A 25,809-nucleotide genomic window follows, 5' to 3' on the forward strand; every position below is an offset into this window, starting at 1 on the left:
TGGAATTTGACAAAGGTCTGAAGGTCTCTGCTTTTCTTGAATGACGTCTTATGTTCTTTGTCTTTCTATCCACTAGCTTGGCAACTGAGTTTGGATATGATTTCAGGAGATAGTATTATTGATCTTTATGTACTATACAAAGAATTAGCTTCTCATGAGAGCACTCTCCGTAATTACCCAAATTATGCAGTCAGTTTTACTAGAGAGGAAATACAAAACTGTTATTTCTGACTAATAAATTTAGTTTGTTGCCTGCTAATACATTTTTTCAGTTATTAGTAATTCTAGACTCCATTTTTCTTAGACATTTTATCTTAAAAATGGGTGAAGAATGTATTTATATCAGTCTATCAATGATGTTTACTGAACACCTACAGAGTGTAAAACACTGTACTAAGCATGTGAATGAGAACATTGGATGTAAAAGATGCAATCCCCACCCTCAAGTAAGTCAGATTAAAGAAGGGGAGATTAGTGAAAAATTGTTTAAAGTGAGGAAGAGAAAAAGAATGAAAAGTGATAATGATATTGGATTGCATAAGTCCTTAAATGATGAAAATTGTTATATACAAAATGCTATGTCGCTGAGTTCCCGAGAGCTGAGACCTCTTCCTTGACTAAACCCTTATTTCTGCTACTTCCTCTCCCTTCTGCATTCTCCTTGCACTTTTATTTTTAAGCTTTATTCACCCCAACCCCAGCCCCACAGCACTTATGTACATATCTGTAATGTAGTCTAATGTCTGTCTCCCCCTCTAGACTGTACACTCCTTGTGGGCAGGGAGCATGTCTAACCGACTCTGTTACGTTGTCCACTCCCAAATGCTTAGTATAGTGCTCTGCACACAGTAAGCACTCAATGAATTCGATTGTTTGATTGATTGATTATTTTTTGGGAAGAGAAAACCTGGGGAGAAGAAAATTAATGGAGGAATTCCACCTGGAGGAAAAAGGTCATCAGGAGGATTTTGAGGTTGAGGAGAGCTGTGGACTGATAGATTTGAAAGGGAATGAAGCTTCGAGCAGAGGGAAAGGCATGAGCAGAAGGTGGGGGGCTGGAGAAAATGTCTACTACAGTTCTCTCCCTCCACCTATTCTTGCTCCTCTCCCACTATAGCTCAACCCACACACCCTGCTCTTCTAACACCAACGTACTTACTGTGCCTCAATGTGGTGTTCCTCGCCATCAGCCCTTTGCTCCCATACTCCTTCATGCTTGGAACCCCCTCCCCAGGTCATATTCACTGTGGTAAAGCCCTTTTAACTGTGGTACTTGTCAAGTGTTTACTATGTGCCAGGCAATGTACTAAGTGCTGGTATGGATAAAAGCAAATCAGGTTGGACACACAGCCTGTCCCACATGGGGCTCACGGTTTGAATCCCTACTTTACAGATGAGGGAACTGAGGCACAGAGAAGTGAAGTGACTTTCCCAAGACCACACAGCTGACATGTGATGGAGCTGGGAATAGAACATATGACCTTCTGCCTCCCAGGCCTGTGCTCTATCCACTATGCCATTAAAATCAATTCTCTTCCAGGAGGTCTTCCATGACCTAATAATAATAATAATGATAACAATAATAATGATAATAGTGGTACTTGTTAAGCACTTACTATGTACCAAACCTTATTCTAAGCACTGGGGTAAATACAAGTTAATCAGGTTGGACACAATCCCTGTGCCATTTGGGGCTCACTCTCTTAATCCCCATTTTACAGATGAGATAACTGATGCCTAGAGAAGTTAAGTAACTTGCCAAAGGTCATACATCAGATATGTGACAGGTCCAGGAATAGAATCCAAGGCCTTCTGACTCCCAGGCCTGTGATGTATTCACTAAATCACACTACTCCACCCCTGTGAACATTCTCCTTCCCCTCTGCCTCATCTTTACACCTTGGTCCTTTCCTTCAAAGCATTTTGTTAGGCACACCATCCACTCAGCACTTATATACATATTCTAATTCTTTGTTACCTCCTGGTTATAATTTTTTTAGTGCCTGACTTACCCAATAGACTGTAAACTCCTTGAGAGCAGGAATCATGTGAACAAACTATATTGTTATTATTATTATTATTATTATTATTCTTTTAGTAGTGTTTAGAACAATGCTCTGCACACAGTAAGTGCTCAATAAATGGCACTCAATGATTGACAGTTAGGGATGGTTACAGTATTTGGCAGGTAGGACTAAGGCTGGCAATTATTGGGTGAAAGGGGAAGGTTAGTGTGAAGGCGAGAGCTGGCAGAACTGGAATGCTTCTAAAATCTATCTTTTTCAACCACAGTCTTAGTCGTGAACAACATGGCTGATGGAAATGACACTTCTATGAGAGAGTTCGTTATTTTGGGATTAACAGACGATATTGTCCTTCGGATCTTCCTCCACGTTGTTTCTCGTGGTTTATGTTGTCACAGTCATGGGTAATCTCAACATTATTATGTATTATTATGTTAATCAGGGCCAGTTCCTAACTTCACATGCCAATGTAACATTTTCTGAACTATTTGGCTTTCATCGATTTTTGGTATTCATCAACTGTCACGCCAAAAATGCTTAAGGACTTAGTAGAGAGAGACATAGTATCCTTTGCTGACTGTGTTGCCCAGCTCTGTTCTACCTTTGTCTTTGGGACCTCAGGGGATCTTACTGGCTATGATGGTTTATGACCGTTTTGTGGCCATCTGAAATCCCCTGCTCTATATCATCTCCATGTCCAATAAAGTCGGTGTCCAGCTCATAGCTACCTACTATGTTGGGGGTTGTTTAAATAGCGTGCTATTCACCATTTGTTCATTTGGTTTAGCCTTCTGTAGATCCAATGAATTCAATCATTTTTTCTGTGATTTCCCTCCATTATTGGAACTTTCTTGTTCTGATGTTTACCTGGTTGAAATAGTTTCTTCCATCTCTACTGACATCACTATTTTGAACACCATCATTACAATAGTCATCTCTTCGGTACACATCCTATATGTCATCGCTAGGATCCAGGCAACTGGTAGGAGACAGAAAGCTGTCTCTACCTGCACCTCTCACCTGACCGCCATTATTCTATATTATGGAACCATTGCATTCACTTAGGTGCAGCCCAGCTCCAGCCACTCCTTGGAGCAGAATAAAGTTGTGTCTCTGTTCTACACAGTGGTGATCCCCATGATGAACCCTCTAACCTATACTTTGAGGAACAAAGATGTGAAAGGGGGAGTGATAAGGATAATGGCCAAGTATGAATAATTCTTTTTAAATGAAATTTGGGATAATGCATTGATAATTCAAGGGCAGTCAGAAAAAAGTACGTGCTTGTTTGTTGTTTTGTTGACACATTCTAATTGTGAGTTTGAAAGAAATGAAAAATTAGGCATAACTCGTGGAAAAGTATCATTTTAGTTAAGAAAACATTCGTTATAATTCACATCTATATCCCAGGGATGTGTTCTGGACTAGGATTATGATGACAGAAAATTCATTTTTCTTGGGTTAACAGTTCCTTTAGTCCGTGTTGGGAAGCAGTGTGGTCTAATGGAAAGAATACAGGCCTGGGAATCATAGGAACAGTGCTTGACGTGTAGTAAGAGCTTAACAAATGTCATTATTATTATTATTATCATTATCATCATTACTCTCCCAAGCGCTTAGTAGAGGGATTGCACTCAATAAATATCGTTGATTAATTGAACGATTGTAATTTTATCTTGCTTTCTAAAGTCATTTTTCCTATCTGATCTTTAATGAGGCTTTTTTTCCTACTATGTCTCCATTTTTTAAAAAAAATATTCCTTCTGGAAGCTTTCCCATGAGTTGTGGATACTCTTCTTTAGTGCTGTGTTCTAATTTAGCCTCCAGTTTCATCTCCCAAAAAAGAGGTGGCTGATAAATGGCTGGTGGAAATCAAACTACGGTCATGGAACTCATTCTTCTTGGATTAACAAATGATCAAATGGTCCAGTGGTGAAAACACTTTGAGGTGTTTCTAGTGACCTATATGGTCATCATGTTGGGAAATTTTATTTTTCCCTTTAACCACTTATCCTCAACAGATGTAAGTAAGTCCTCAACCACAAATTCTAAGTTATTTGAGAACAAAACCTTTGGAGAAGAAGAGCATTTCACATATGGACTGTGCTCTCTAATTCTTTATCACTAAGATCTCTGGACAGGCTAAGTGCCCCCTTTTGACTGTGATGGCATGAAATCGATAAATAGCCATCTGCACCCACTGGCTTATCCAATGACTACGTCTAAGATACCCTAATGGTAGTAGGCCCCTATTTAGGAAATATTTTAATCAATTAATCAGTCATACATCTTAAATGCCTACTGTGCATGGAACCCTGTACTCGGGAGTTTTGATTTATTTATATTATCCTTCAGTAGACCCAATGTTATCATCATTTATTTCTGTGATTTTCTCACATTATTGAAGCTTCCTTGCTCTCCCAAGACGTTTAATAAAATAATTCCTTCAGTCTTAGGGTCCCTTATATTTCTACCTACTCTGGCAAATCCAGTTGCTTTTTCTTGTAGATCCTGTTGACCACTCTCAGAATAAAGCCATCTGAAGGACAAAGAATATCCTTCAACACCTGTGCCTCTCATTTGAAACGGCCATTCTATTCTATGGGTCTTCAGATACCAGGAAGGGTCGTGGGTTTGTAAATGACTCTTTTAACCTCAATCCCTTAATATGAAATCTAGTCTGCACATCTTTCATAGTACATGCATGACTTCTTCGGAACTGATTCAGATTCTTTCCATATTTCCCTCTAGAGTATAAGCTAGTTGTAAGCAGGGAATATATCTGATTTATGTGTTATTTTACTTGCCCTGCACAAAATACCCAGTACAAAGTGCTCAATAAATACTGCTGATTGATTGATTTCCCTGAATCTAATGAACACACCTTTCAGTAGAGTGATATTTTTATGGGAATTTGTCCAACAATTACATTCTATTTCTAGAATATTTTATCACTGGAAGAAACCAGAGCACTGTAATGGAATTCATTCTTTTGGGGTTAAGTGAGGATGCCACCCTTTGGGCCATCCTCTTTGTAACATCCTTAGGGATCTATGTTGTGACTTAAATGGGAAACTTCAATATCATCTTGCTAATTAGGGTCAGTTCCAAGCTTTATACCCCAATGTATTTTTTTCCTCAGCCATTTGGCTGCTGTTGATAATGGGTATTCCTTCTGTGTATCACCAGTAACGTTTGAAGGTTTCTTGGCTGATCTCTACTGCCGTGCTTCTGGTCAGGTGTATTGTTCAACTATGCTCTGAGGTGACTTTCGTGACTGTCTAATCTCTCTAGCTATTTTGCTTATGCACATATTTCTTGTCTTGTCTTGTGCTGTCATCTCCGACCCATAGCAGCACAATGGATACATCTCTCCCAGAATGTCCTAGCTCCATCTGCAATTGTTTTGGTAGTGTATCCACAGAATTTTCATGATAAAAATACAGAAGTAATTTACCATTGCCTCCTTCCACGCAATAAACCTGAGTAACCACCCTCAACTCTTTCCCATGTGGCTGCTCCCAGCACAGCAGGTTTGGGCGTTAATTTATAGCAGATTGTCTTCCACTTGTTAGCCACTGCCCAAGCTAGGAATGGAATGGATATGCCTCTGTTTGACTCTACCTCCCATAGTCGTGACTGGTTGAGTACTGGAAACTCTTCAGGTATGACCCGGAGAGCGGACAAAGTTCTAAGATATCAATATTTTTTAAACTTTCCTTCTTCAGTTATAGTGATTTACAATGCCTTTTAAAAAAACAACCGCAAAACCGTTTTTTATAGAAATTGATGCAGTAGCCCGGAGGAACATATGGTAAATATGGCCTTTCCAATCAGAATCTGTAGGAGGTTAAACTAGCAATCTATGGCACCAAATCGATACTTATGGAAGTGGCCCTGAGAACCTTGTGACCCCATTTCCTTTTCAAGTCCTCCCTTAGTTAGCTCTGATGTTTCCCACTTTATTGAGGGACCGTGACAGTTTGGGACCACTCTTGTTGCTCTGCCTTTTGTTTATATTTTAGCAATCTTTTCACACTGTTTTTCCTTGGGAGCTCAAAATAGACCTGACTTAAGTGAAACCTTCAGAACGTATCTCCCTCCTACCCTTCCTCTCAAAACTCCTTGAGTGAGCCGGCTACACTTGCTGCTTTGAATTCCTTTCCTCCAATTCTCCCCTGGACCCCCTCCGATTTGGCTTCCAACCCCTTCTCTTCAACATGTTATCCAACCTTGGCTTCACTGACTCTGTCCTCTCCTGTTCTCCTCTTATCTCTCTGGCAGTTCATTCTCAGTCTTCTTTGTGGGCTCTGCCTCCTCCTCCCAACTCGTAACTTTAGAGGTCCCTCAATTTTTAATTCTAGGTCTCCTTATATTCCCCATCTATACTCACTCTTTTGAAGAACGCGTTTGCTCCCGTGGTGTCAACTATCATCTCTATTTGAATGACACCCAAATCTATATCTCCTCCCATGTTCTCTCTCCCACCATCCAAGTTCACATCTCCTGCCTTCAGGACATCTCTACTTGGTTGTCCTCCTGCCACCTCAAGCAAATCATGTCCAAGACAGAGCTCCATATCTTCCCTCCAAAACCCAGTCCTCTCCCGAACTTTCCCAACACTGTAGATGACACAACCACCCTTCCCGTCTCACAAGCCCATAAACTTGGTGTCACCCTTGGCTCTGCTCTCTCATTCACCCCACATATCCAATCTGGGACCAAATCCTGTCAGTCTCACTTCACAAAATTGCCAAGATCCACCATTTCCTATTCATCCAAAACGCTACCATGTTAGTACAATCTCTCATCCTAACCCGACTGGATTACTGTATCAGCCTCCTTTCTGACCTCCCAATTTCCTGCCTCTCCACACTTTAATCCATACTTCACTCCTCTTGCCAGATTACATTTCTACAGAAACGTTCAGGACATGTCATTCATTCATTCATTTAATCGTATTTATTGAGCACTTACTGAAAGGCTCTCCATCTTACTGGAGAGAGCTGGAAAGGAACAGGTTAAGGATGAAAGGGAGCTTACCTATAATGGAGCGGGGGTTCCAAAGGCCACACATGGCAGCTGCTGTGGAGGGAGGGGAGGGAGAGGGAAGGGTGCGAGGGGTGGGGAGGGTTTGTATTGGAATGAGTTGGCGGGGGCCTGGGCAGGGAGGGGGGAAGAGGGGTGAAGAGAAGAAAGGAGGAATGGGATGAGGCAGGGGCGGGGAGGAGGGGAGGGAGGGGGTTGGAAGGGAGGAGTTGAGGGTTGGTGCTCCTACAGAGGGACTCTGAGGAGGAGGTGAGAGGAAGGGGTGGTGGCGGGGAAAAAGGAGAGAAGGAGCTGGATGGGAGAGAGGAAGGAGAAGGTGAGGAATGGGAAGGGCAGATGGGAGCAGGGGAATTGATAATTCATGGTGAGGTCAGCAAGATAAATGACAGCATAGCAAGTAGTTAATAATTAACATGCAGTAGCAATAATAAAATAAGTAGATGATGGCATTCATTCATTCATTCAATCGTATTTATTCAGCGCTTATTTGTGTGCAGAGCAGTGTACTAAGCGCTTGGAAGGTACAAGTTGGCAACAAATAGAGATGGTCCCTACCCAACAACGGGCTAGCAGTCTAGAAGAGGGAGACAGACAACAGAACAAAACATGTGGACAGGTGTCAAGTCATCAGAATGAATAGAAATAAAGCTAGAGGCAAATCATTTACAAAATAAATAGAATAGTAAATATGTACAAGTAAAATAAACGGAGTAATAAATATGTGCAAGCATATACAGGTGCTATGGGGAGGGGAACGAGGAATGGCGGGGGGGATGGGGAGGAGGAGAGGAAAAAGGGGCTCAGTCTCTGGGAAGGCCCCTGGAGGAGGTGAGCTCTCAGTAGGGCTTTGAAGGGACGAAGAGAGATGGCAGATGTGTGAAGGGAGGGCATTCCAGGCCAGGGGAAGGACGTGGGCCAGGGAGCGACGGCGGGACAGGGGAGAACGAGGCACAGTGAAGAGGTTAGCCGCAGAGGAGCCAAGGGTGTGGGCTGGGCTGTAGAAGGAATGAAGAGAGGTGAGGTAGGAGGGGACGAGGTGATGGAGAGCCTTGAAGCTGAGAGTGAGGAGTTTTTCCTTGATGCGTAGGTTGACTGGCAGCCACTGGAGAATTTGGAGGAAGGAGTAACATGCCCAGAGCGTTTCTGCACAAAGAGGATCCTGGCAGTAGCATGAAGTATAGACTGAAGTGGGGAGAGACAGGAGGATGGGAGATCAGAGAGGAGACTGATGCAGTAATCCAGTCGGGATAGGATGAGAGAATGAACCAGCAAGTTGGTGGTTTGGATGAAGAGGAAAGGGCGTTTCTTGGTGTTGTTGCGGGGGTGAGAGCGGTAGGTTTTGGTGACAGATTGGATGAGAGGGGTGAACGAAAGAGCGGAGTCGAGGATGACACCAAGGTTGCGGGCTTGTGAGACGGGAAGGATGTTAGTGCCATCTACAGTGACAGGAAAGTCAGGAAGAGGGCAGGGTTTGGGAGGGAAGATAAGAAGTTCAGTCTAGTACATATTGAGTTTTAGATGGCAGGCAGACATCTAGTTGGAGATGTCCTGAAGGCAGGAGGAGATACGAGCCTGGAGGGAGGGAGAGAGAGCACGGGCAGAGATGTAGATTTGGGTGTCATCAGCGTAGAGATGATAGTTGAAGCTGAGGGAGCGAATGAGTTCACCAAGGGAGTGAGTGTAGATTGAGAACAGAAGGGGACCAAGAACTGACCCCTGAGGAACCTCTACAGTAAGGGGATGGGAGGGGGAGGAGGAACCCACAAAGAAGACTGAGAATGAACGGCCAGAGAGATAAGAGGAGAACCAGGAGAGGACGGAGTCTGTGAAGCCAAGGTTGGATAGCGTGTTGTGGAGAAGTGGGTGATCTACAGTGTCGAAGGCAGCTGAGAGGTCGAGGAGCATTAAGATAGAGTAAGAACTGTTGGATTGGGCAAGAAGGAGGTCATTGGTGACCTTTGAGAGGTAAGTTTTTTTGGAGTATAGGGGACAGAAGCCAGATTGGAAGGGGTCAAGGAGAGAGTTGGCATCACAGAGAGCAGCTAACAATTAACATGCCATGGCAATAATAACATAAGCAGATGATGAGATCACAGAGAGCAGTTAATTAACATGCGGTGGCAATAAAATAAGCAGTTGATGACATCACAGAGAGCCATTTTCAATTAACATGCGAAAGCAATAACAAAATAAGCAGATGATGACATCACAGATTGCAGTTAACAGTTAACATGCGATGGCAGTAAAATAAGCAGGTGATGACATTAGTGAAAGCCATTAACAGTTAACATTCGATGGCAATAATAAAATGAGCAGATGACATAACAGAGAGCAGTTTAAGCAGCGTGGCTCAACGGAAAGAGCCCGGGCTTTGGAGTCAGAGGTCGTGGGTTCAAATCCCGGCTCTGCCCAACTGTCGGCTGTATGACTTTGGGCAACTCGCTTCACTTCTCTAGGCCTCAGTTACCTCATCTGTAAAATGGGGATTGAGACTGTGAGCGCCCCGTGGGACAACCTAATCACCTTGTAACCTCCCCAGCTCTTAGAACAGTGCTTTGCACATAGTAAGCGCTTAATAAATGCCATTATTATTATTATTATTATTATTATAATTAAAATGTGACAGCAATAATAAAAAGCACATGATGACATCAGAGAGGGCAGTTAATTAACCTGCAGAAGCAACCATAAAATAGAACCACAGCAGAAGGATTAATTGTCCATGGGTCAGTCAAATCAAATCAAAAAGGCTAATGGCAAGGAGAGTCCAGTGGCTATTGGCAGAAATGTCTCCGAGTTGGTAGGAGATGGAGTCCTATAGATGGCAGTTCTGGAGTAGGACGGAACTGTTAAGGGGGGGTCATGGAGGAGGAGACACCTGGGAAGAGAAGTAAACAGCCAAATAGCATGGGTGGACAGACTAGGTGCAAACGGAGTTGTTGTTAAAGTAACTCGGTGATAACAAGGGCCTTTTTCCCCGGGGAAGGGAGCGGGGATGTGGGGGGAATCAGTCATGTCCGATCCGGGAAGGAGGGAGTGAGGAGGCTCCTCAAAGAAGGTCGCTTTTGGGGTCGGGGTGTGGGGAATGGAAGAAGGAGGACACAATGTCCAACTATCCCATTTGTCTACTTGGACAGAGTGGAGGTGGCTTCGAGGCGTGAGTCTAGTGATGATGGTTGGAGGGCAGCTCAGGGGCCTTCGGATTCCCGGGTGGAGATGCAGATGTCCGAATTGGGGGCGGCCAGGAGTCCGGCCGTGGGTCCTGGCGCCCGATAGCAGAATGCTTGGGGATGGACAGAGGGAGATCTCCGGCCCTTGGGGCGGTGTCCGGTGGAGAGGATCATACCAGGAGCAGCAGGGGCCACTCGGGCCGATGGTGGGCGGGCCTCTCAGGTTCATGTCCCACTTGGGGCTCACAGACTCAATCCATAATTTACAGATGATGTAACCGAGGCCCAGAGAAGTAAAGTGACTTACCCAAGGTCACAAAACAGATAGGTGGCAGAGCTGAGATTAGAACCCAAATCCTTCTGACTCCCAGGCCTGTGCTCTATCTACTGCTTCTCTATGTCTATCATGACTATCTATTCTGAAGTACTATACTCTCTCAAACATTTAGTACAGTGTTCTATACACAGTAAGTGTGCAATAAATGTTATTAATTGATACGGTTGTTTGTACACACATAAGCTCTTAATAAGTATCATTACTACTATTAGTTCTGAAAGGAGGATGAATGAGGCAAGTCTGGGGTAGAGTAAGGTCCACTAATCAATCAATCAATTATATTTATTGAACTCTTACTATGAGCAAAACACTGTTCGAAGTGCTAGGGAGAATACAATACAGGAGAATTAGCAGACATATTCCTTGCCCATAATGAGCTTATGTCTGGAGAGGGAGCTCATATGTTGACATAAAGAGGAGAATAGAGCCCAAAGGTATGGCTCACCTATGGGATATCTGACTCTTTCCTTAGGGCAATAGGTGTGTCTCAGATACAGAAAGGCCATTTAAATCAGTACCAAAATGTTTCCTTAGATTCACTTCCTGTTACATTTCCAACTGGTAGTGAGCATACTTCCAGGATATAACTGCTAAATAATTTATACTGCCCCCTTCGACTCACCCAGTGGTAAATCTGCCCTGAGAATCCGAAGGTGTAAGAGGGTGGGAAGAGCAACTTCCAAGGGAAGTAGAGGGAGGAGGAGACACAGTGATAAGCAAGGTGACTTGTAGAAGTTAGAGTTCTAGAGGCAGGACTAGTGGCTTCTGCTTCCAAAGGTGCCTCTGTCTAATTGGCACAACCACAGAGTCCAAATAGTGAGTTTGTTTGTATAGAGCAGAGGCCAAACTTCTCTCTTCTCCTGGAAAATGATCTCCCCAACACATCTTTGCCTTGACTGGAAGGGACAGAAAGCTGATTTTCCACAGGCTACCATTCCTTTAAAACTAGATTTAAAAACTGCTTTGCAACAAATGTCATAGCTTAACTCAGCCACCAGGAGCACAATTGATAAACACCACCTGGTCTTTAGTTGAATAACAAGGCTGTTATTTCAAGAGTAATTGAAAGGAGTTGAAATGACACTCAGATATTTCCACATTATGAGAACACAGCCTCTATGCAATTATTTAAAGTCTTGAGGCATTGATTCTAATGATCCATGTGGGCCTGGATTAGATGGGGATGCATCAGGGGTTTTGTCTTCACGTGCTACTCAATGAACTTAAGCATAGCCACAGCCTATATTCCACTTAAAAATCAACTGTACCAACAGTTAAGGATCAGATGGGGAAATTGGATATGTGCAGTTGGACAACTTCATGTTCTTTCCCTTTTGTTCCATTTTACTTTGGAAACGTTATTTCTCTCTGTGTGTGAAACGGTTTCACTTTGCAGAATAAGTACTAATGGAAAAGTGAAAGATGGGTATAAGCCACTGAGTGGTGGATAAGAACTCAGCACCTGTTGCATTTTAGAGGTTTAAGAGAGCTGGTGAGGTAATCTAGTCCATTCCTCTGCCTCCAAAGACAATTTACAATCAAAAAAAGATTTGAAAGATCTGAAACAAAACTGGCAGAGCAGAAAGTTCAACCTCTCACCTCAGTTAAGACGGCAAATTACCCCTTTGGACTTTATAATGCCAGAAACAGTAGTGTTGAGTAACCCTACTTAATTCTTGGAAGTGATGAAATTGGCGAGAGAAGCCGAGAGATTGTGGAGAGAAAGGAGGGTGGCGAAGGGCGTGGTTTTCTACAGTTTACTTCTCTGTAGACAGCTGTCACAGTCTGCCTTCTAGGAAAGGGCAAAACCAGAGGAAATGTAGGAAATGGGAGAAGATCTTTATGTGCAAATAGGTGATCCATTGTAAGTACAAGGATAAAGACGAATTAAACTTTCTGTAATAGGCTTTTGATAAAATTTATCTCGTGATAGATGGGGCTCAGCCATTAAACTCTGGGGTTTATCTGGTAAAAGTGATTCATTCATTCATTGAATTGTATTTATTGAGTGCTTTCTGCGTGCAGAACACTGAACACTTGGGAAAGTACAGTATAACAGTAGACACATTCTCTGTCCACAATGAGCTTAGAGTCTATCAGAGTTCATTCATGCATTCAATCGTATTTATTGAACGCTTACTGTGTGCAGAGCACTATACTAAGCGTTTGGGAAGTACAAGTTGGAACATATAGAGATGGTCCCTACCCAACAGCGGGCTCACAGACTAGAAGGGGGAGACAGACAACAAAACAAAACATATTAACAAAATAAAATAAATAAAATAAATATGTACAAATAAAATAAATAAATGAATAGAGTAATAAATACGTACAAACATATATATATATACAGGTGCTGTGGGGAGGGGAAGGAGGTAAGGCGGGGGGTGGGGAGGGGGAGAGGAAGGAGGGGGTCTGGGAAGGCCTCCTGGAGGAGGTGAGCTCTCAGTAGGGCTTTGAAGGGAGGAAGAGAGCTAGCTTGGTGGATGTGCGGAGAGAGGGCATTCCAGGCTACGGGGAGGACGTGGGCCGGGGGTCGAAGGCGGAACAGGCGAGAACGAGGCACAGTGAGGAGATTAGCGGCAGAGGAGCGGAGGGTGTGGGCTGGGTTGTAGAAGGAGAGAAGGGAGGTGAGGTAGGAGGGGGCGAGGTGATGGACAGCCTTGAAGCCCAGGGTGAAGAGTTTTTGCCTGATGCGTAGGTTGATTGGTAGCCATTGGAGATTTTTGAGGAGGGGAGTAACATACCCAGAGCGTTTCTGCACGAAGACGATCCAGGCAGCGGATTGAAGTAAGGATTGAAGTGAGGAGAGACAGGAGGATGGGACATCGGAGAGGATGCTGATGCAGTAATGCAGTCGGGATAGGATGAGAGCTTGAACAAGCAGGGTAGCGGTTTGGATGGAAAGGAAAGGGCAGATCTTGGCAAAGTTGCGGAGGTGAGACCGGCAGGTTTTGATGACGGCTTGGATGTTAGGGGTGAACGAGAGAGCGGAGTCGAGGATGACACCAAGGTTGCGGGCTTGTGAGATGGGAAGGATGGTAGTGCCGTCAACAGTGATGAGAAAGTCAGGGAGAGGACAGGGTTTGGGAGGGAAGACAAGGAGTTCAGTCATGGACATGTTGAGTTTTAGGTGGCGGGCAGACATCCAGATGGAGATGTCCTGAAGGCAGGAGGAGATGCGAGCCTGGAAGGAGGGAGAGAGAGCAGGGGCAGAGATGTAGATTTGGGTGTCATCAGCGTAGAGATTGTAGTTGAAGCCGTGGGAGCAAATGAGTTCATCAAGGGAGTGAGTGTAGATCGAGAACAGAAGGGGACCAAGAACTGAACCTTGAGGAACCCCTACAGTAAGGGGGTGGGAGGGGGAGGAGGAGCCTGCAAAAGAGACTGAGAATGAACGACCGGAGAGATAAGAGGATGCAGTCTACTGATGGATTACAAGCTGCATTCTTAGTTGCTCATTTGTTCTCATTTCTAGTTGCTCATTCTAGCTAGGGATATCGCTCTCAATGCTGAAATAAAAGACTGACAGGGAACGTGCTGCTAATTCTGTTGTACTGCATTCTCCCAAGTGCTTAATACAGTGCTCTGCACATAGTAAGTGCTCAGTAAATTCGATTTATTTATTGATTGATTAATTGATTGAATGGTGAGTGCATCAATGGACAGTTTCTAGTGGAAAGAACATGGACTGGGAAGTCAGGGGACCTAGTGTTTAATCTCACCTCTGTCACTTGCCTGCTGTGTGACCTTGGGCAAGTCACATACCTTCTGAGGGCCTCAGGTCCCTCAACTATCAAATAGAGATTAAATACCTCTTTTCCCTCCTTCTTAGATCTTAGATTGTGAGTTTTTGGGAGATAGGGACTGTGTCTGACCTTATTAAATTGTATCTATCCCAGTGCTTGACACATAAGAAGTCCTTAAGAAATACCACGGTTCATTATTATTATTACTCTTATTTTGACGATTATCTGTAAATTATTTTTTCTTGAAGTTCCAGGAAATGAAAGTGCCAGAAATGAAGGAAAGAAATTGCACCATGGCATCCCAGTTCATTCTTTAGGGATTAACAGACCACCCAGAATTGAAGCTCGTTGTGTTTCTGATGTTTCTCACAATCTATGTGACCAAGCTCATGGGGAATCTCACTATGGTAACCTTGATCTAGATCAGTCCCCAGCTTCACAGCCCCATGTACCTTTTTCCTCAAGAACCTATCTCTCTTAGGTTTGGTCTATTCCTCTGACATTTTCCCCAAAGTTTTGATCAACTACTTATTGGAAACCAAGGTCATTTCATTTGGTGAGTTTTTCTTTCTTTCTCTCTGTGCAAATATGGAACTGTTCCTTTTAGCCACAATGGCTTTTCTGAGACCCTGAACCACTACAAGAAGCTGAAGTGAGGAGAGGAGAAATCAGAGAAACTTGCTCAATGGTTTCTAGGACAGGCCCAGCAATAAAACTAAATATAAAGGCTCATTTTGTTCCCCATTTCTGCCTCTGACTTTCCCATTATGTTTTGTTCATCTTGTTTTCCCATCCCTAGTTCCATCTTTTCTCCTTTTCACCTCTCAATAAAGTTGCCTCTCTGATATTTGCCTCCTGGTTCTTGTTCTGAAACAATAACAATACCTGAAAGCAAAAGAAAAGGATGAAGCCCAAGAGAAATCACATAGTTTTGGGTCCTAGGGTTGTAAGAGAGGCAAGAAAATGTATTATTGTGGGAAGTCACAAGCCTGCTGTGTGACCTTGAGCAAGTCCTTCAACTTCTCTGTGCCTGTTTCCTCATCTATAAATAAGGATTAAATATCTGCTATCCCTCTCCCGTTCACCATGAAACATTTGGGATAGGAACTGCTTAACTTGCCTCTATCCCAGCGCTTACTACAATGCTTCACATAGTAATAATTATGATTATGGTACTTGTTAAATGCTTGGTATGTCCCAGTCACTGTTCTAAGGGTTGTGGTAGATTCAAATTTATAAGGTTGGGCACATTCCCTGTCCCGCATGGGGCTTACTCTCTTAATCCCCATTTTACAGATGGGGTGCCTGAGGCACAGAGAAGTGACGTGACTTCCCCATGGTCACACAGCAGACATCCTGTTGAGCCAGAATTAGAACCCAGGTCCTTCTGACACTCAGGCCCATGCTCTCTCCACCAAACCATGTTGTTCTCAAGTAAGCACTTAACAAATACTGCTATTATTTTTATGATCAACCAGTTACACAGAAGAATTGGGAAGGGACAAAGTGGGTGCCATGTTTTTGGTGAAGGAGCTCCTCAACTATTTGGGGAAGAAACTTTGGGCCGGGACTCTTGTAGGATGACACAGGGTGCTGAAAAGTTTCCTGAGATGTGATCTGGGAGGTCAGAACATAAGAGGTTGGACATAAGACCTTAGAAGAACAAAGGGAACAGAAGGGGGATCTGAGATGTGGCCCTAAAAGGTTGTTACCCAGAAGATTTGAGGTCCTTAGGAGAGGAGACCAGAAGAGATGGTCTTCTATCCCTGAGAGGGAGAATGACCAGCGGACTAAGAGCTGAACTAAAAGGGCATTCAGAGATCACCCTGAGAAAGGAAAGGAAAAGGAATAATGTGTAAACCAGAACATCAACAGGAAAATAGAAAGGGACCCAGGGAAAGGCGCAAAATTTTAGAGAAAGAGAAAAACATATGGATAAGCATTATGTTCAATTTGCAACCCAATCAATGGGTCGGTAATACTTGCAAACCATCTATTTAAGTCCTGTTCAGATCTGTAATCAATGTATTTGTCTGAGGTATGAACTGGGGAATTCTGGGTGCTCAGTAGACACGTTTACCTGGGAAGCTGAGGGAGGGGGTTTGAGCCTGTTCTTCTCCAAGCTCCCTCTAGCCTCTCTCAGAGAAGGTCATGCCTGGCCAGAGTTCAAGTGATCCCCTTGCTGTTCTGAAGTATTTTTGGTTGAGAGACAAAAGTAGTGTCAGGGAAACCTTCTCCTTCCCAGAAAGGGAAGATCTGGAAGGCTTTGTGACCCAGTGGACATTAACAGGGATCCAGGATCCCCTAAGTTACTCCCAGGTCTATTTCAAGGATTATTTTTATGGTGTTTGTTAAGCATTTACTATGTGCCAGATACTATACTAACACTGGGGTAGATACAAGACAATTATGGTTGGACACAGTCCCTGTCCCAAATTCATTCATTCATTTAATTGCATTTATTGAGTGCTTACTGTGTGCAGAGCACTGTACTAAGCGCTTGAGAAGTACAAATTGGCAAGCTATATAGAGACAGTCCCTACCCAACAACGGGCCCACAGTCTAGAAGGGGGAGACAGACAACAAAACAGGTAGACAGGTGTCAATACTATTAGAATAAATTGACATTCTGGAGAAGCAGCATGGCTCAGTGGAAAGAGCCAGGTCATGGGTTCTAATCCTGACTCTGCCGCCTGTCAGCTGTGTAACTTTGGGCAAGTCACTTCACTTCTCTGTACCTCCGTTCCCTCATCCGTAAAATGGGGATGAAGATTGTGAGCCCCACCTGGGACAAGCTGATGATCTTGCACCCCCAGCGCTTAGAACAGTGCTTTGCATATAGTAAGCGCTTAACAAGTACCATTATTATTATTATTATTATTATTATTATTATTATTAATTATAGCTATGTACACATAATAAAATATAGTAAATTCGTACAAATAAAATAAAGTAATAAATATGTAGAAATATATACAAGTGCTGTGGGGAGGGGAAGGGGGTAGGACACATGGAAGGGGGGCAATGGAGAGGGGAGAAGGAAGAGGGGAAGGAAAAGGGGGAGCTCAGCCTGGGAAGGCCTCCTGGAGGAGATGAGATCTCAGTAGGGGTTTGAAGGGAGGAAGAGAGATAGTTTGGTGGATATGCAGAAGGAGGGCATCCCATACCAGAGGAAGGACGTGGGCCAGGGTTCGTTGGTGGGACAGGTGAGAATGAGGCACAGTGAGGAGGTTAGCCAGAGGAGCAGAGTGTGCAGGCTGGGCTGTAGAATGAAAGAAGGGAGGTGAGGTAGGAGGGGGCGAGCTGGTGGAAAGCCTTGAAACCGACAGTGAAGAGAGTGAAGAGAGTGAGGAGTCCCACATGGGACTCACAGTCTTAATGCCCATTTTACAGATGCGGCAACTAAGGTCCAGGGATGTTAAGTGACTTGCCCAAGGTCGCACAGCAGACAATAATTGTACTGGTATTCGAAGCCAAGTCTTTCTGACTCTCGGTCTGTGCTTTATCCACAGGGCCACACTGCTTCTTTCGGGCTGGTTTAGGGTGGAAGATTCCTGGAACAATTACAGGTGGTCCTAAGAATGATATGGGGACAGAGGCAGAAGGTGAACTGTCACACTTAGGAACTAGAGTACATTGCTGTGTTCTTGTGTGGAAGAGAACTGGAAAGTCCAGAAGTCTAGAACTCACATGAATCTAGGACTAAACAAATCTCTGGCAAGGAGCTACAATCTGTGAAATCATTTGTGAGGATCTAAAAACCTATGAAGTATTGGCCATTAACTTCATATCCCCTTTCAATTCCCTAGGCCTTTCCTAGTTCAGTATATTTTCCAGCCCCAATCCCTAGAATAATTGTTGGGTATTCTCATTCACTCTGTTTAAGCCAGTACCAGTGGATCTGGATAGAGACAGTTTAACTCTTAAACTGTGAGCCTGAGGTGTGATAGGGACTGTATATGACATTATTATTTTGTATCTATCCCAGCATTTAGTCCAGTACTTGGGTCATAGTAAATGCTTAACAAATGCTACTATGATGATTAGTAGTAATAACAATAATGATGATAATAATGAAATAATAATAATGGTTAATCATGCATTGTTGATTTCCTGATGGTCTGCCTCCCCACACCGTCTAATCCAAGTGGTTATCCCTTGATCCTTCGTTAGATGAGAGCCACTCTGAATACCTAGTGTGTCTCCCAAACACTGGAAACATTCCAGAGTCTTCAAGCCCAGTGCTACTAATAACAATAACAATAATAATGATTATAATTTGTAAAACACTATGTACTAAACATCATACTAAGTACTGGGTTAGATATAAGATAATCAGATAAGCCATAGTCTCTGAGCCATGTGGGGCTCATAGTCTAATCCAAACTACTACTATGCTGATCTAAGCCCTCATCCTATTCATTCATTCAATCGTATTTTTTGAGTGCTCACTGTGTGCAGAGCACTGTACTAAGCGCTTGGGAAGTACAAGTTGGCAACATATGGAGACGGTCCCTACCCAACTGTGGCCTCGCAGTCTAGAAGGGGGAGACAGACTACAAAACAAAACATATTAACAGAATAAAATAAATAGAATAAATATGTAAGTAGCCTCCTTCCTGACCTCCCTGTTCCCTGTCTCTCTCCACTTCTGTCCATAGTGCACTCTGCTGCCTGGATCATTTCTTTAAAAATAGTTCAGACCATGTCCCACCACTCCAGAAGAAGCTCTAATGGTTGCCCATCCACCTCTGCATCAAACAGAAAATCCTTACCATCGGCTTGCCCCCTCCTATCTTACTTCACTGACTTCTTACTATAGCCCAGACCTCTCACCTCGCTGCTTTAACACCAGTCTACTCACTGTATCTCGAGCCTATCTGTCTTGTTGCTGGCTCCTAACCAACATCCTGCCTCTGGTCTGGAACTGCTTCTCCTTTAGGTACCCAGAGACCAACACTCTCCCCACCTACAAAGCCTTATTAAAATCATATCTCCTCCAAGGGACTTTCCCTAGGTCAATCAATCTATCAATATTATTTATTGAACACTTACTTTGTAAAAGAAAGAACACAACAAATATAATTGATTCATCTACGAAGGAAGAAGAAGTACTTCGTCCCCATTTTACAGTCATGGAAAATGAGGCACAGAGAAGTTAAATGACTTGCCCTAGTTCATTCAGCAGACAAATGAACCTCAAAATTGAACCTTGGGTCTCATTTATCTTACTCCAGTATGAAGGTTTCATAGGGAAAAGAGTTGCAAGGAACTGAAATAATCAAGAAGAGTCCAGTTTTGCTTCCATGCTATACAGTTGCTGACAATAGTGCTCTTTGGGAGCTCAGATTATCCAAATTACTGAACACAGAAACTTCTTCCTTTGGAGATTTGACACAACTCTGCTTCTCGGGCCACAAACTTTTGCTTAAGGTTTCAGAGTGGAATTTGCATTTTCATTCAATCATATTTATTGAGCGCTTATTAAATCCAGTACATTGGTCAGGAACCCCTGACATGCCAGGGAGAAATTCTAGTGGTGTTTGAAGATCTAAGTGGCCCCAAACCTAATCTGACCCTGACAAATGCTGATTGGTTTAGGGGAAAGTGGTGTGTATATTTTGCTTTTAAACCACCAAAACAATTGTCTTCTCTTCTTTCTGTTCCTCCATCATCGCTAGGATGGTGATTCTGAATTAATCAGAATTATATCATTTATACAATTATATGTTATACTTATATTATGTAATGATTACTCTATATTACATTAATTATATCTTCTTGAAAGTGCCATGTTTCCTGTAAGGCCTTCAGATACTTTTGGCATCCTGGCTGTGCTAATTTACATGAAAGAAGGAAAGAGGGATCTTCAGAAAACCCATTTCCACACACAAACTCCCATGAGGTGGCAAATCAGATGTAAATCATTTTCCTATCCTCCCAAAGAACAACTGGTACTCCAAATATTCCAAATTCCTGGAATGAGATCTGGAGTACAGAGCTGCCTTTGGGACTTAATCCCTCCCGCTCCTCCCACCGACAAAATTCCACCAATCTGAGCATAAAGCTGGAAGCATCTTCCTACTGAGTTTTGAGGAAACCATCGTATGTCCAACAGAAGCGAAATCAATCAATCAATCAATCAATCAATCAATCGTATTTATTGAGCACTTACTGTGTGCAGAGCACTGTACTAAGCGTTTGGAAAGTACAAGTTGGCAACATATAGAGACAGTCCCTACCCAACAGTGGGCTCACATTCTAAAAGGGGGAGACAAAGAACAAAACCAAACATACTAACAAAATAAAATAAATAGAATAGATATGTACAAGTAAAATGAATAAATGAATAGAGTAATAAATATGTACAAACATATATACAGGTGCTTTGGGGAAGAGAAGCAGGTAAGATGGGGGGATGGAGAGGGGGATGAGGGGGAGAGGAAGGAAGGGGCTCAGTCTGGGAAGGCCTCCTGGAGGAGGTGAGCTCTCAGTTGGGCCTTGTCGGGAGGAAGAGAGCTACCTTGGCGGATTGGCAGAGGGAGGGCATTCCAGGCCAGGGGGATGATGTGGGCCTGGGGTCGATGGCGGGACAGGCGAGAACGAGGTACGGTGAGGAGATTAGCGGCAGAGGAGCGGAGGGTGCGGGGTGGGCTGTAGACTGAGAGAAGGGAGGTGAGGTAGGAGGGAGCGAGGTGATGGAGAGCCTTGAAGCCCAGGGTGAAGAGTTTCTGCCTGATGCGCAGATTGATTGGTAGCCACTGGAGATTTTTGAGGAGGGGAGTAACATGCCCAGAGCGTTTCTGGACAAAGACAATCCGGGCAGCAGCATGAAGTATGGATTGAAGTGGGGAGAGACAAGAGGATGGGAGATCAGAGAGAAGGTTGACGCAGTAGTCCAGACGGGATAGGATGAGAGCTTGAACGAGCAGGGTAGCTCCTTCCTACCATCCTTTCATCTGTGAATGTGACCTCCATTGTTTTTTTCATCCCTTTGGTTACAACTTTTTCTACATTGCAATTGGAGCCTTCTTGGTTCTCCAATCTATTTGGACCAAGATAACTCCTGGATTCAGATCATGTGACGATAAAGATACAACAATTTTTTAATGTTGATAAATAGAAGGTATCCAGTGTATAATATTTGTATGTAGATTTTATGTTGGATTTGGTGAGGTTGGGGAGGAATCCCTGTTCGTTCAAAGAGAAGTACGAGCTCTTATGTTGAAGAAACTTCTTTGAGAATTAATGTGTTATCAATATTTGTTAGGATGTCAAAGTCCTCAGGAGAGTGGAATATTTATATATATTCCATGATATGAGCTCTCCCCCTGCATTTCCTCACTGCCTTCCAGCATTTAATTTATGTGTAATTATGAGAGGGAGACCAAATGTTGAAGAAGGAAGGTGTTGGAACTAGGAATTTCCTTTGGCTCCCTGATAATCTACCCTTTATTTCCCTGCAGTAACTAAGGTTATGCATTTTTATGTGTTTTTCAGTCTGGGTTCCCATCCCTATTTGTGTTTTTGTGTGCCTTTATGTGTTTTCCTGGGGGTGGTGGAGTGGGATGGACATCTAATGCTTTTCCCTACATTTATAAATGCGTGTATCTCTGGATGTGTGTTCAGGTATGTCTACCTGTGCATGTTCATGCATGTCCTTGGACATTTCTCAGCATCTCTCCATAGATTGTTTAATGTGTGAGCCTCTCTCTCTGCAATTTAAGCGTGTCTTTCCCTTCGTTTTTGTGTCCATGCTTGTTCTCCTGTGGGTTGTGTTCATGTATTTTTTTGTATACTTTTCTGTCTGTATGTCTGTGCATCTGTGATTGCGTACTTGTACGTGCTAGTGTGTCCACATGTTTTTCTGTCTCTGGGTGGTTGTTAATGGATTTTTTTTTACTTTTTCTTTGTGCATCTGGGTGTTTCTCTGTGCACTCGTTTCTGCTACTACATAGGTTTTCACTGTGTGTTTTGGCTAGAACACTGTTAGGGAATTAGAGAATGTTTTTCCAACAATGTGAGTGTGTTAAATACAGCATACCATGGTTCTGGAAGAAACTGTGCCCCATGCACTGCCTGCCACATTGAACACTACAATATGAGTTTTCTTTAAGCCAGAGTTTGCAAGGAAGCAACCTCCCTTCATTATGAGAGGACTGGATTCATTTTTTATCTGTGTGTGTGTGTGTGTGTGTGTGTGTGTGTGTGTGTGTGTGTGTTTGTAAGTGTGTCTTCAAGCTTTGTAGCCAGGGTCTGTCTCTCCAATCCTACCATTGGGATTACTTGTATTTGGAGATCGGGATTTTGAGCTGCACACTCAGAGCTTCCTTCCTTCCTTTCATTCATTCATTCATTAAATCATATTTATTAAGTGCTTACTGTGTGCAGAACACTATACTTCCCTGCCTTCTTCCCTCCTGACTCATGCTACAGACACTGCAGAATGGGAAAGTGGATAGAGCATGGGCCCTGGAGTCAGAAGGTCATGGGTTCTAATCCCGACACCACCACTTGTCTGCTGTGTGACCTTGGACAAATCATTTAACTTCTCTGTCCCTCAGTTACCTCATCTGTAAAATGCCGTTGAGACTGTGAGCGTCATGTGGGACAGGGACTGTGTCTAACCAAATTTGCTTGTATCCACCCTAGCGCTTAATACAGTGCCTGGCACATAGTAAATGCTTAACAAATACCAGAATTTTTATTATTATTAGTGCAGTTGCTGCTCACAATAGCCAAGTCTTCCCATGCCCCTCCTGAATGTGCTTCCCCAATCCTGATGACTGGGATTGTAGTCACAGTAGCAGACATCTGTGGCTTGTATTTCCCTCCTCCTGCTCTTTGTCACCTGCTGTGGATCAGATTCCAGTTTCAAACTATTTCACATAAGATACCTTACAAGAGTATCTGGGAGTACACTAACGTCTCAATTATTCCCTAGAGGTTTGGCAATGCAAGCTGGGTATTGGTTCTAAGTGTAGTTTTCCTTAGGCAAAGAATGGTCCAAAGACAGTAACTGTTGAGGAGAGCTGGTATAGGGAGTGTATGAAGAGAGCAGGAAGATACCAACCTGCACATTGTTTATTCCTATGAATCAAACACATTTCTCCTTTCATAAAGCATGCAGTTACTGAAATGATTTTCAGGGAAGATGCATAACCTCAGGAAGGACATTCTGTTAACACCAGTGAGTCACAGACAGTTCTATTAGGGTAAACTCTCTGGACGAATTTGGTTCCATTCTAATGATAAACAGCTTCTTCCTAGTTCTAATGGGCACGAGGGAATAAATGGAAGAGAAGAATGGTACCAGAGTTACTCAGTTTATTATTTTGGGATTTACGGACCACCCAGACTTACAATTTGCCATCTTTCTGCTGTTTTGGGCTATCTAACTCATCACTGCGGTGGGGAATCTGACCATCGTCTTGTTGATCAAGAAGAGTTCGCAGCTTGACACCCCCATGTATTTTTTCCTCAGCAATCTATCTCTCTTGGATGTACGTTATTCTATTATTTCTCCTAAAATGATGATGAACTACCTTCTGGCCAAAAAGGTGATATAGTTTGCAGAATGTTTAACCCAATTTTTCTTGTTCTCCTTAGCTGCTAGTGCTGAACTTTACCTGTTGGCTGTAATGGCCTATGATAGGTTTCTTGCCATTTGCAAACCACTGCTTTATACCGTTTTGATGTCCAAGAAAAGCTGCATCCTTTTGGTAGCCAACTCTTACTTCTACACTTCTGTGAATTCAATAGCACACACCAGTACGTTGTTCAGGTTGTCCTTCTGTGGCTCCAATATTATCAATCACTTTTTCTGTGACATCCCTCCTCTCCACACGATCTCCTCCTTGGATACCCACAAGGCAGCGTTGGTCCATTTCATCTTTGCCAATATCATTATCATAAGCACCATCCTGGCCATTCTCCTGTCCTATGCATACATCACAGCTGCCATCCAGAGGATCCATTCCTCTGAAGGGAGACGCAAAGCCTTTTCCACTTGTGCTTTCCATCTAATGGCTGTGTCCATTCTCTATGGGACTTTGATTTTCATTGTATGTATGTCCCATCTCCAGCTTATCGGCATACCAGAGCAAAATAATGTCCACGTTTTATTCCTTGGTGATCCCCATGTTGAATCCCCTGATCTATAGTCTGAGGAACAAAGAGGTGAAAAAGGCCCGGAAAAGGACTCTAGGAGGGAAATTGCCCCTCTTTTAATGTAACTGTAGCATTTTAGTGATAATGAATTGTTGAGTCATGTGGTTTCCTTTACTACATATTACCAGGTAAAGGACATTACGAACTACTAAATAAAGATCTATTTTGTTTTACTCTGGGATCCAGTAATATTACAGTCTTTGATAATATACAGTCAATGTTATCTCTTCAGGTATATTATAAATTTCCCATTTATTTCCTGTTTGTTCATGTATATCACATGCAGGCTAGGCTTATATGATTAATCTCAATCCACTTACTATTTCTCATATAAATTGTAAATTCCTTGAAATATTTATAGCCACATAAATATCTTTTTAAAATGAATATGTCAATAATATTTACTGAGTGCTTACTCTGTGCAGAGCACTGTACTAAGATCTGATTTCTGATCTTAAGGTGCTCACAATCTACTTGGAAAGACAGACCATAATATAAATTACAAGTAGAAGGAAGCAATAGAGTATAAAGTGCAATAGAGTCTAAAATTCGTACGTGCAATGGAGGATGTGAGGACCCAAGTGCTTACTTGATGTGGAAGATCTGAAGTAATATTGGAGGGGGATATAGGGCTTGTATTTACTTATGCCATCAAGTTATTTCCGACGCATAGTGACACCATGGGCACATCTCTCCCAGAACGCCCTGCTCTCCATCTGCAATTATTCTGATAGTGTATCCATAGAATTTTCTTGTTTAAAATATGGAAATTGTTTACTATTGCTGCCCTCCATGCAGTAAAATCGAGTCTTGCCCTTGACTAGGTCTGACCTCCCCAAAGTCACTCCCCCCCTCCAACCTCCCCCAGCTCTCAACGCTCTCTGCTACTCTCCCATCCTTCCCAACAGTATCCTCAGAGGAGATATCCTTCCTCCTCTCAAGTGCTACTCTGGCCACCTGTGCTTCTGACCCCATTCCCTCTCATTTTATGAAATCTCTCACTCCATTCCTTCTCCCCTCCTTAGCTTCCATCTTCAACCACTCACTCTCCACTGGCTCTTTCCCCTCTGCCTTCAAACATGCCCACGTCTCTCCCAACCTAAAAACCCTCTCTTGACCCCACCTCACCTTCTAGTTATCGCCCTATCTCCCTGCTACCATTCCTCTCCAAACTCCTTGAACTAGTCGTCAATATGCGCTGCCTCGAATTCCTCAACACCAACTCTCTCTTCGACCCCCTCCAATCTGGCTTCTGTCCCCTACTTTCCACGGAAACTGCACTTTCAAAGGTCACCAATGACCTCCTGCTT

General features: G+C 43.2%; 2 pseudogenes; both read left to right on the forward strand.

The window, feature by feature from the left end:
- Window positions 1-2,309: 2,309 nt before the first annotated feature.
- On the forward strand, window positions 2,310-3,242 carry LOC119945057 (annotated as a pseudogene).
- Window positions 3,243-23,796: 20,554 nt separating this feature from the next.
- On the forward strand, window positions 23,797-24,559 carry LOC119945035 (annotated as a pseudogene).
- The last annotated feature ends 1,250 nt before the right edge of the window (window positions 24,560-25,809 follow it).

This window comes from Tachyglossus aculeatus, chromosome 24 (assembly GCF_015852505.1).
Source record: "Tachyglossus aculeatus isolate mTacAcu1 chromosome 24, mTacAcu1.pri, whole genome shotgun sequence".
Lineage (NCBI taxonomy): Eukaryota > Metazoa > Chordata > Mammalia > Monotremata > Tachyglossidae > Tachyglossus > Tachyglossus aculeatus.